The following is an 11,721-nucleotide window of genomic DNA, read 5'->3' on the forward strand; positions in this document are numbered from 1 at the left end:
TGTTTCACAATCACAAACTTAATATACGGATGCACATACCCATGCTGCGTTGTGAATCACAGGCACTAGGGGACCTGTTTGGATAAGAGAGTCCTAGATACCTAAAGAGTGTGGGGAACGAGGGAGTCTGGGATCCCCCTGCCATGTCACTAGTTTACATCTTCTGAAACCTGTGTCCACACCAGACTTTTAGCTACCCTCTCAGTCTCTGAAAACTGCCGGGAAACTTAAGAAATGGCCAAAACAAAACAAAGCAAATACACACTAAGTTCCGCCAGTAGAGGGCTGATTAAGTAAGGACCAGTACCTCCAGGCAATGGAATGCCCTGCCATTTTTAACAAACAAAAAGCAATATGGACGTTCTCCATAGCTTATATAGAGAAATCTCCAGGATACCTTGAGAAAAGTAAGGGTAAAAGGAAAAGAGGTAAATACCCTACATCCGTATGTGGTTCTACATGCATAAAATAATTCTGGAGGAGTACTTAAGAAAACAAGCAGAGGGACTGCAACCTGATGATGGCAGCAAGCAGGAGCATATTCATGCTGAAGCTTATAAAATTTGAGGCAGCTCCTTTAAGAAAAAGAATGTTAATTTATGACTACAACATTAGTTGAGAGCCTCGGAATGGGCCCTTGGTAGGGGCTCTGAAGCTTGATGCTCTCTCTAACACGTGGTAAGTCCCACACTGAGGACAAGCAGGAGAGAGAGAAGTCAAAGAATGCTTCGAAAGCTGCTAGAAATCTGAGCCATTTGTACCTGTTCACGAAACTAAATTAAAAAAACAAAAATCAGTGCCTCTACCAATGCAGCTTTGGAGAAAGAGAACCGATTAGGTGACCAAGCCCCGTGAAAAATGTGACTTCATGGAATCAAATTCGTAACAAGAAAGTCATGAAAACCGTCACAGTAACTATCTGAAAGATCGCATTTCATCTAGCAGGTTGGCAAAGATCAGAAAGTTTTAATAACACGAAGCGAGGGCGTGACGTTATCATACATTGCCTCAGTTTGCTCTGAATGACCTCCACGGAGAACGAGTTGCCAAGGCCTCCCACGATTACGGACGCACATCCCATGTGACCCAGCATTTCCGCTTCCAGGAATATATCCTACGGGTGGGACGGCACGTGTGCACAGCAACGAAGGCCAAAGTTACCCACTGCACCATCGTTTGTACTGCCCTACTACTGGAACTGCCTCGGGAGGAGCCTGCCTAGATCACTTAGGCTACCTGCCTTCAATAGAATATTGCACAGCTGAAAAATAAACCAGGAAGCTCTTTAGGTACTGATATTGTAAAACACTCTTTATATTTTTAAGCAAAACACTCAGGTTTCAAAACACATCGTGGGCTACCACTGACGTAATGTATATCCTCTAAGCGCAGAACGTTTTGGGGAAGCATTTCACAAACAACTCGCCACATTGGAGGGACCGGGGGCAGGGAGCTGGTTGGCCGGGGAACAGGTGTGAAAGGAAAACTTTTGTGCTTTTAAATGTTGAAACATGTCATGGTGCAACTTTTTCAACATATGATTTTTGAAAAAGTGAAAACACATTTTTTTTAAATTCTGCGATTCACTTCAAACTGTTGCGAAGCCTGAGGCTGCTCAAGGGTGGGCTGTTGAAGTCCCAAACTTTCACAGATGCAGATGTCAGAGGCAGGCCAAACCAGGGTAAAGAAAGATTTGAGAAGATTGGGCATTCTTCCCTCTCCACTGGAGTGTAGAGCCCTCGCATTTCAAAGTCTCATTAGTTATTCAATGAGCCAATGAATTTATGACTCTAAATGAAACATATTCCTGGGGATTATTTGTTTAGTGGACCCAATTAGATTTCTAGGAAATGTTTCTGGAAGTTCCTGGCAGCTCTGAATTCTTCTCTGAGCTCCCCATTACAGAGCATTAGCTCTTTAAAGATTAAGGGACCTCCTCTTTCCAACTCACGGAGGAGACAGAAAAGGGCCATGACAGCCAGTGTTTCTGCCTTTATTTTCCTTTATTTTCTTTGGGGATTTATAGCTGCTTTGCTAAATTCAAAGAAGACAGGATCCATTGGCATATGGTTAAAAACCAAACCTGAGGACCCAGCCTTAAAGAAGTCTGAAACAGGGAGAATATTGGATCCTACGTATGTGTCATTATTTCTGAAAACAAGAATGCTGTCACGGATGGAGAGCTGCTAACTCAGCCATCAAAGACTGAGGATACATGAGATACTTTTTGTTACCCATAAACTGTGGACTCCAGGAATGATTTGGAGCCAGGAATGAGTTTCGGGATTGATTTGTAGGATTTCCAGAACATAACTCCGTGATCTAAAGCACTTATTTCCACAAGATGGTGCTATAACTTCTGCCACGGAAGACGCTCACATTTCCTTCAGGAGCTAGAACTCCAAAATCTACTTTTGATGGGAACCAGATCTCTGTTCTGGTGGAGGTAGATTTGGGCCAAGAGTGTAAAGGTTGTGCGGGTACGAATGCCTTCCTCCACCTCCACACGTCCCCGAGTGGATGTCTCAATGCTCCTTCAGCCCCTCCTTTCCCAAAGTGCTGCTCTTAACACTGTGAGGTGTATATGTGTGTCAGGAATGGAACCTGGGTATTAAGGAGTGACACATGTGTCCCCAGTCCTGGAAACGTATCTCCCACATCCACCCACACTGTGTCCCCAGAGGCAGCTCAAGAGGCAGCTCTTCGGGAGGGCTTTCCCTACCCCTCTGGCTCACATTAATCATCCTTGCCTTTGAGTCTCCCTGGCATTATTATTTTTACCTCTCTTAGGGCTTATTAGAGATTGCTTTAGAATGTTATTTTACCATTTCCATGTAAGTTGCCCAAATTCTTTTGAGACAGGGTGCATGTCATAATTGCCTTTTGTACATCTCATATATAACAGCAAGCATTCTACCCTGAATTTATGCACAATGAGACTGTGAACACAGACAATCTAAAGTAAGTGTTCAGTAACCTTGGTGGGAGGCTTGAATAATTGGGAGGGATGCCAGCCCCCGTTGGCCACGGCCTAGGACCTAGGACTCTGATCTCATAAGTCACAACCTTTCTGAAGCTGTTTTTGTTTGTTTTTGAATGTGAGCTTTTATCTTATTTAAAAAAAATTTTTTTTAATGTTTATTTTGAGAGAGAGTGCGTGCGAGCAAGTGGGGGGAGGGGCAGAGACAGGGAAAGAATCCCAAGCAGGCTCTGCGCTGTCAGTGTGGAGCCTGACAAGGGTTCAGTCTGACAAACCATGAGGTCATGACCTGAGCCAAAGAGTTGGACAGTTAACTGACTGAGCCACCCAAGGGCCCCCTGAAGCTGTTTGATCGTCTCTAGAAGGATAGGATTAAACTGTCTTCCTAACTCTTTTTCTTTTTTTATTTTTTTCTTTTCAAGTTTTTATTTCAATTCCAGTTAGTGAACATACAATGTAACATTAGTTTCAGGTGTAGAATCTAGTGATAAATCTTTTTTCCTTTTCTTTGTTTTTTAAATATTTATTTGTTTATCTATTTGAGAGAGAGAGAGAACCAGCAAGCCAGGGAGAGGGACGGAGGAAGAGAGAGAGAGGGAGAGGGAGAGGGAGACAGAGACTATCTTAAGCAGGCTCCACGCTGAGCATGGGAGCCCAATGTGGGGTTTGATCCCACAACCCTGAGATCATGACCTGAGCTGAAATCAAGAGTTGGACGCTCAACCGACTGAGCCACCCAGGTGCCCCTATTTTTCTTTTTAATGTTTTGCCTCTCTGACTTTAATGTCTTCAGTCTCCCTGCCTTGAGGGGGCCATGAAGGCAAGTATATTTGTATCATAAGAAAAATAGAAGAATGTTCCCGCTAAAGTGAATGCCATCTCCCTTTCAATTCATTTTTATTTTCGTCTCCATTTTTATGTCTTGGGTTGTGCCTCTGTGCCTCAGCAATGAAGACAGTGCCACGGTGATACAGGGCTCTCTCGTTTGTTACCGCAACCTCTCCCCAGGGAGGTAGGGCAGGTGCGTGGAAGCCTGGGTGTGCAGTGACAACAGGCTACCCTGGGTTTCACTATTATAAACAGGTATGTGCACAGGGAGGTGCCTGCATGGCTCCGTCAGTTGAGCAGCCGACTCTTTCCTTTGGCTCAGGTCAGGATCTCATGGTTCATGGGTTCGAGTCCCACATTCGGTTCCACACTGACAGCACAGAGCCCGCTTGGGATCCTCTCCCTCCCTCTCTCTCTGCCCCTTCCACTCCTACATGCTTTGGCTCTGTCTTTCAAAATAAATAAATAAAATACTTAAATAAAAAAATACAAAATAAATAAATACTTAAAAAAAGAAGAAGTACATGTATATAGAGGAAGTACAGAAGTACTGAGCTCAGTGGCTCAGTCAGTTAAGCATCCAACTTGATCTCAGCTCAGATTTTGATCTCAGGGTCATGAATTCAAGCCCCGTGTTGGGCTTCACGCTGGGCTTGAAGCCTACTTAAAACAAAAAAAGTACAGGTATATATAGTTTATAAATAAATAAGCACTTGTATATTGGGGGTGCCTGTTGAATTTTTTTTTAATAGAAGGTAGGATAAAAGAAGTTTTAAGACCACTGCTACAGATCAGAAGGTCTCTGTTATCATTACGTATCCAAATCAGCAAGGAGCTATTTTTCAATAGTTCTTCTTGACCCACACCTACAGAATTGAAACTCCAAATATTTTGAGCAAAGGCAAATTCATAAAGTTCGTCAGGTGATTGTGGACAGAAGCCTCTGGTAAAGAACCACTGCTTTCACGTCACGGTTCCCAAATCTGGCTTCTTGTCTTAATCACAGGGGAGCCCTTAAACAATAGCAAACAAAAAATCGTTCCCGGAGATTTTGCTGATTTGTCAGGTTTAGAAACCATGGCGATAGAACCAGAACTCCTCTGAATGGATGGCATCGATTTTAGTCTCTTTGCAAAAATGGATCATCCCCGTCCCCATCCTCATATTTATCTTCCAAGAATCTTGGCTGGAAAACTTCTGAAACATCCCCAAACTAAACACATGCCAAAACAGAAGACAATGAGTAATGGCACTTCTGGGGACGGCTTACTGCGATGTGGGACGGGACCCTGCCGCCTCTCCACCATGGCCGGCCGGCCCTCCCCCATCGCTGTGACCATTCTGTGGAAACACCTGGTCATTCTCAGTATTTACCAGGCATTTTAGAGACTCAATTTAATAAGATGGAGAGGCATATCTCTTTTCCTCTGATACATGCACCAAGCTAAAGATATGCTTACAGGAGAAATTTTAAAAACTATGAGCCTCCAGGGACCTGGGGAGAGTGAGAAGTCAGGTAACTAGATGATGAGGGGGCTTGTAAGCCACGCACGCTACTGAGTTTGGACTTTATACTTTCAGAGGTGGCGCTCCTCTGAAGGGTTTTGTTCAGGTTTGTGAGGTATGATTGACAAATGTAAGTTGTAAATATTTAAGGTATACAACTTGATGTTTTGACATTTGTATACTTTATTTATTTATTTTTTTTTTGAGAGTGCATGTGCGTGGGTGGGGAGGGGCAGGAGAGGGAGAATCCTAAGCCAGCTCCACACTCAGCATGGAGCCCTACTAGAGACTCGATCCCACGACTGTGAGATCATGACCTGAGCCTAAATCAAGAGTAGGATGCTTAACTGAGCCACCCAGGCGTCCCATGATATTTGTATTGAAATGATCCCCACAATCCAGCCACATAACATAGCCATCACCTTCCACAGTTAACATTTTCTTTTTCTTCTCTGCCATTTCTTCACCATACCTCACGTGAAGTCCACACTACTCACCCTTCCCTGAACAGAATGTGCTCTGTGCTATGTTCGCATACCCCATTTCCGCTGCGGGCATGCCTTTCCTCTATTCCCCCTCTACCAGGCACAGAGTACTTTTTTAGGACAAGTTAACTCAAACAGCACCTTATTCATTAAGGTTTCTCTTACTCCCCAAGCAGTGCTCTGTCCTTTTTGTCTACCATCGCACCTTGTCTATATCTTAACACTTATACTCTCCTATCGTCATTTGCTACATGTTTCTCTCCTTGATTAGATTGAGGGCTCCTCTCCTTGGGGCAGAGACTTGGTCTTTGTATATCTGGTTTTCGAGAAATGCATATTGAGTAAATGAACTTTTTTAAATGAATGAGTTAATTAGTATTTATACCTTGAATAACACCAAATTTAGGCTAGTTCAAATGTGCAAAGGTGGAGAGAAAAATAAAGGGGGGAGGTGCCTAGGCGGCTCAGTTGGTTGAGGTCTGACTCTTGATTTCAGATCAGGTCATGATCCCAGGGTCATGGGATCCAGCCCCGTGCCGAACTCTGAGCCGAGCATGGAGCCTGTTAAAGATTCTCTGTCTTTCTCTGTCTCTCTCCCACCCCCTCTGCCCCTCTCCCCTGCTTGTGTGCATGCTCTCTCTCTGAATTAAAAAAAAAAAAAAAAAAAAAAAAAAAAGGAAGGAGGGGGAGGGAAGGGAGGGAATGGGAAGGAAAGGGAAGGGAAGGAATAAAGGGAAACCAAAGGCGGGCTCCGACTGGAACAGGATAGCTAAGAACCAGAGCAGCCAAGTCAGGGTGGATTTAAAGGAAAAGGAAGGAGAGACCAGGGTCAGCCCAGTTAAGAAAAGAACTGAGTTCAAAAATCACTTCGAAAAGGTTCAACTGTGGGTCATGGGATCAGGCAAAAAGCAGAGTCAGAAAAGCCAGAGCAGAATTTAAAACACTAGCACAGGACCCTCTGAGAGTCAGAGTTAACCAAGTGAGAAACAATGTAGCCAACATCAGGGACGATGGCACCAGGGGGATGTCCAGTCAGGGCGGTGACAGCCCCAGGGATATCTTGATGAGTTCCTGCTTTTATTTTATTTTTTTAATTTTTAAATATTTATTTTAGAGGGAGACAGAGCACTAGTGGGGGAGGGGCAGAGAGAGGGAGACAATCCAACGTAGGCTCCAGGCTCTGGGCTGTCAGCACAGAGCCCAACGCAGGGCTCGAACTCACGAACCACAAGATCATGACCTGAGCAAGATCATGACCTGAGCCGAGGTTGGATGCTTAACCGACTGAGCCAGCCAGGCACCCCTAATGAGGTCCTGCTTTTAAAGACAGCCATTATCATTCCTTTGATGCCCATAACTACACAGGACAGTTCTCTGTCCTTTCCCCTCCATGGCTGGATCTCAAAGGTACTGTCTCCAATTAAATATTCCCAAATTCCAGAACCTATACTTTTTCTTCCCCCATCTAATACAGCTCTCACTGTAAAATAACTTTATGTTGAATCTGCTTACCTTTCCCAACCCTTATCACCTTGTGATTGTAAATGTATTCATTCAACTTGCATAACTACGGGCTCTATTAGGAAAGAAAACTAACTCATATCAATCACCTTCTACGCTTGTAGCAAGGTGACCTCTGTATGATACCTTACTGAAGCAGGGAGGCAGGTATTATTAAATAGTATTATCCTCATTTAAGACATGAGGAAATGAAGCACAGTAAGATAAAGACGAAGCACAGGAAGGTTACTATGCCAAATTTTTGCCTTAAGTAAGTGGGGAAGGTAGGATTCAAATGCACCCCTCTCTGCACCTAAATCCCATCCTTCTTCCATTGTATCATCCTCTCTCCTCTCTAGGACTTTACAGAGGAAATATAAGCCCAAATGAAATATCAAAATCTTCGGACAGGATGAAAGGCCTGATTAGGAAACCCGGGCACCACAAGCAAGCATCAAGAAATGGAAAAGATGGGGCACCTGGTGGCTCAGTCGGTTAAGTGTCCGGCTTAGGCTCAGGTCACCATCTCGTGGTTCATGGGTTCGAGCCCTGCGTCGGGCTGTCTGCTGATGGGTCAGAGCCTGGGGCCTGTTTCGGATAGTGTTTCTCTCTCTCTCTCTACTCCTCCCCTGCTCCCTCTCTCTCTCTCTCTCTCAAAAATAAATAAACATTAAAAAAAAAAAAGAAATGGAAAAGAAGAATAAAATAAGGGGCACCTGGGTGGTTTAGTCAGTTGAACGACTGACTCCAACTCTTGATTTTGGCTCAGGTCGTGAGATCGAGCCTTGTGTCCATCTCCATGCTGAGTGTGGAGCCTGCTTAAGATTCTCTCTCTCTCTCTCTCTCTCTCTCTCTCTCTCTCTCTCTGACCCTCTCCCCTACTTGTGCTCTCCCTCTCTGTCAAAGAAAGAAAGATGGAAAGACAGAAAGAAAATAATAACATGAGAACCACGGTTTGCAGACTCAAGGGAAGAAGAGAGAGGAGCCAAGAGGGCTACATTGGCCCCCAAATGTGTACACCCTGCAGACAGGGATGCTCCCGGGGAGGAGCCAACCCCCTAAGGGATAAGTTTTAACTTTCCTACATGTCACTCCCGGCTGAAAAGTCAGGTCCAGCCTCATATGCTTCACTCTCTGGACAAGAGCCCAGAGGTCATCGATCAAGGGCAGTGACTTAAGAAAAAAATGCTGATAGGTCAGAGCTGGCAGAACAAGAGGAGGTCTGGTCTGAGAGACCTGCCTGACGGTTGGAGGAAACTAAGGCGCAGAGAGCTGTCTGTCACTGGGGAGAACCGAGTCAAGATGGAGGTGACAGAAAGAATAGCCAGGCTGGTTTCCAAGGCAGCTCCAGCTCCTCTGACTACATTGCCCACTCCTGTAGGCAGGGCGGATTAGCGGGGATCAGCAAGCTCGGCCCAAGGATCAGAAGTGTACTAACTTTGCTCCCCCGTAGAAGTCATCGGCCTCCTCGCACCCTGGACTGCATTTGTCTCTCCTAGCCTAGAAATAGAGACACTTCTAGTTTGAAGTTTTTGACCTACTGCACTTCCCATTCTTTTTTTTAAAAAAACTATTAAGGTTATTTCTTTATTTTGAGAGAGAGAACAAGTGGAGAGGGGCAGAGGGAAGGAGCTGATGCGGGGCTTGATCCCACAACCCTGGGATCAGGACTTGAGAGGAAGTCAAGAGTGAGACTCTCAACCACTGGGCCACCCAGGCACCCCATGCACTTCCCATTCTTAACCTCTCACTGAGCTGGTGACACTTGCTGGGCCTGCACTTACGCACCTGAACTCCTCCTTCTGATTTCCTCATTGCTTACCACACCTTATGCAGCAGCTCAGAGCAGGCTGGAGGCTGCTGAACTGTTGAGGGCTTAACCCTTCAGAGTAATGATGACTGAAGCTCGTTCTCTGAACACAGAGATGCCTTAGGACTTTATTGGAGAAGACACTGTTCTACCTTAATGATATTCTCTCCTAAAGTCTTCAAAAACCTGGTGGGTGTGGTCAGACGGGATCAGTGGAGCGGTCAATGCACAGGGTAATCTGGAAACGGTCTAACCCACTTAGATACATGGGTGTGTAGATCACGGCATTCCCAAGAACAAAACAGCCAGAGAGCCTAGTAAGATTCTACTTGGCATAGCCCCATGGGAAGCCCTCGAGAGTAATGACTGGGGCTGGGGAGGGGGTGGTGGTTTGATTTAAAAAAAAAAAAAAATGCCAAGAATCTGGGTCCCTCAAGGTGAGGGGTTCTTCCTACGTGTGTGTGGCTGCCCCCTTAGAACATTGTGGTATTCGGTGAAGTCAATGGAGAGGTAGAGGAAAGGATAGCCCCCCCCCCCCCCAAAGCGTGGCCTCCGAGACCAACAGAACAGAGGTTTCCCTGGAAGAATCTGAAAAAAAAGAGAAAAAAAAAAAAAAAGAAATCAATAGTACAAGCATGAGAAAACACACAGGCCTGAGACATAGGCACAAACACACAAACACACACGTCCCGGGAAGACTGCAGAAGGAACGCATGTGGTAAGGCACATCACCAAACTGAAACGAACCTTAAAAACGACAGAAGCAAACAGGTAATACAGAGAGGAGAGGCATGGCCGTGCTGTTTTAGAGATGCATGCTTCTGGGCCCTAAAACATGGAGACAGGTGGACGTCAAGGGAGGGAAACGAACACGGAGGCCCCGAGCCAAGCGTCCCAAAGCGCACACCGACTCAGACCTCCGCGGGCACAGATCCGCCAAAAGAGAAGCACCCGCAGAAAGCGGCAGATCGCGGGGGGTCCGGAGGCAGGCTCAGGCGGCGACCCGGAGAAAACACGGGAGGAGAAACAGTCGGGCACGCCGCGGGGACCCACGCGACCCCCGAGAGCCCCCCCCTCCGCCCTCCGCGGGGCCCCCCGCGCGCCCCGCGCCCCGGGCTCCCCTGCGGGCCCGCCCGCCCGCCACTTCCCAGCTCTGACGCGGGAGCCTGCTTCGCACCAATGAGGCCCCGGCGCGGCCGGGCCCTGCCCCTCCCCCAGGAAGGTGTGTCCGCGGTTTCCACACCTGAAACTTCCTAGGAGAGCCAGATCCCTCCCTCCCGTCCGGGCGGGGAGGGGCGGGCCGCGGGTGGGGCGGCTGGGGCGGCCGGGCCTGCGTCGGGGACGGCCGGCCGGCGCCTGGGACCCGGAGGGGACTCTCGGGCCGAGACGGCATGTGACACTGCCCAGGTGGGTGCCCTCCTCCCTCGCCGCTCGGGGGCCCCGGGCGGGGCGGCTGTAGAGCCCCGGCGGAGGTGAGGGACGGCCGGGAAGGACGGGGAGTCTAGGCCTTCACCCCCCCACCCCCCACCCCGGGCCAGCCCCAGCTGGGTCTCCGGGCACGGGCTCCGGAAATGGGGGGCAGGGCAGATAGGCAGAGTTCGGGGTGTGTGACCGAGTACCCTGGTCCGAAGAGGAAGGAAGCTAGAGGGAAGGCTCTTGCCTGAAAAATTTGCTTCCGGCCTGGTCCCCGCCTTGGAAGTGGGCACCCGGACCCCAGATGTTCCCCGGGCCAAGAATCGGGCCTCTGCCTTCAAGGTCTTGGCCCTGGGGAAACCTAACCCCTGGGAGTAAGAAACGACTGAGGTTCCCTTTGTGGTCCTTGTCCCCTAACTAGAGGTGTTTTTTGTCGTCTCCTTTTTCTTCCCCGGGCCTGGGCCTTCCTTCATTTATCTTCCTCTGGATTCGCATGCTGTGTACGTCTAAGTACACGCCTCTCCTCTGCCCCACGAAGCGCCTGAACGTGTAAAAAGGACTCCTGCCCTGCCCCCACCCTATTCCCCCATATATTCGAAGTACTTCCAAAGCTTCTGTCGATGGTGACTTTGCATTCTGCAGCTGGGGAGGTGAGATGGGGTTGCGGTGGGGGTGCCGGATCAACGCTAGTTCTGAGCATCATTTATGGTTGCCTTTCAGCAGGACTGCCCTAGGAAAGCTAATCCGGATGTCCCTGGGGTTTCAGATCTCAGGCCCTCTCCCCTTCCTGGATCTTGGATTCCCAAGACAGATTTGCCTTCCCATCTACCTAGAAGTGAACTCTGGCCAGGGCTCTTGTCAGATTGAGGGGGAAGGGTGTGTCAGACCAGGGAGAGAGGGTGACTTTCCTTTCCAGTTTCTTCCCTCCTTTGCTCCCCGACTTGCGACTTGCGTTCCTGGTCTTGCAGCCTTGGGCCCCTGCGGAAGTCCCAGCTCCTAGCTACACAGCTCCGCATGTGGCCTCTTTCTCAGACTTGCTGTTTTACCTACACATGGAGCGTGAGGGAGCTCCTGGCCCGGGCCCCAGCAAAGTGGAGGTCATTTGTTAACCAACCTGGGTTAACAAAACCGAAGACCTGCCTAGTGAGGGGGTTCTTGGGGGCTGGGGAGGAAGAAGGATGGGGATATCAGTTCTAAGA

The sequence above is a fragment of the Panthera uncia genome, chromosome A2 (assembly GCF_023721935.1).
Source record: "Panthera uncia isolate 11264 chromosome A2, Puncia_PCG_1.0, whole genome shotgun sequence".
In the NCBI taxonomy this organism is placed as follows: Eukaryota; Metazoa; Chordata; class Mammalia; order Carnivora; family Felidae; genus Panthera; species Panthera uncia.